Source organism: Odocoileus virginianus, chromosome 9, assembly GCF_023699985.2.
Source record: "Odocoileus virginianus isolate 20LAN1187 ecotype Illinois chromosome 9, Ovbor_1.2, whole genome shotgun sequence".
Taxonomy (NCBI): domain Eukaryota; kingdom Metazoa; phylum Chordata; class Mammalia; order Artiodactyla; family Cervidae; genus Odocoileus; species Odocoileus virginianus.
The window spans coordinates 76,586,342-76,587,137 of NC_069682.1; the positions used below are offsets into that span (position 1 = coordinate 76,586,342).

General features: G+C 42.1%; 1 non-coding gene across 1 annotated transcript; it reads right to left on the reverse strand.

Annotated features, from left to right (window-relative positions):
- Positions 1-389: 389 nt before the first annotated feature.
- LOC139036885 (U6 spliceosomal RNA) lies at positions 390-496 on the reverse strand. Its single transcript, XR_011489739.1, has one exon. It is a non-coding gene; the product is annotated as a U6 spliceosomal RNA (small nuclear RNA).
- Positions 497-796: the final 300 nt, after the last annotated feature.

Below are 796 nucleotides of genomic sequence, written 5' to 3' on the forward strand. Positions count from 1 at the left end.
TGTATAATGGGCTCTGGTTTCATCCATCTCATTAGAACTGATTCAAATGTATTCTTTTTAATGGCTGAGTAATATTCCATAGTGTATATGTACCACAGCTTCCTTATCCATTCGTCTGCTGATGGGCATTTAGGTTGCTTCCATGTCCTGGCTATTATAAACAGTGCTGCGATGAACATTGGGGTGCACGTGTCTCTTTCAGATCTGGTTTCCTCAGTGTGTAGGCCCAGGAGTGGGATTGCTGGGTCATATGGCAGTTCTATTTCCAGTTTTTAAGGAATATCCACACTGTTCTGCATAGTGGCTGTACTAGTTTGCATTCCCACCAACAGTGTTAGAGGGTTCCCTTTTCTCCACACCCTCTCCAGCGTTTATTGCTTGTAGATTTTAAAAATATGGAACACTTCACGAATTTCCATGTCATCCTTGTGCAGGGGCCATGCTAATCTTCTCTGTATAATTCCAATTTTAGTATATGTGCTGCCGAAGTGAGCACTGAATGTACTTTTTAAAAAATTTTATTTTTAATTGAAGGATAATTGCTTTCAATATTGTCTTGGACTCTGCCGAGCATCATGAATCAGCCATAGGTATCATAGGTCCTCTCCCTCTGGAACCTCCGCCCCATCTCTCACCCCGCCCCATCCCTCTAGGTTGTCAGAGAGCTGCGGTTGGAGTATTTTAACACAGTTGTTTTTCCACCCCTGTCTTTTTTTTCCTTTTTCTTCCTTTTTTGAGGCTTAATTCTTTTTATCTTTGGCCGAGGGGAGCTTGTTCAAATCACTCCTGAGTCCTT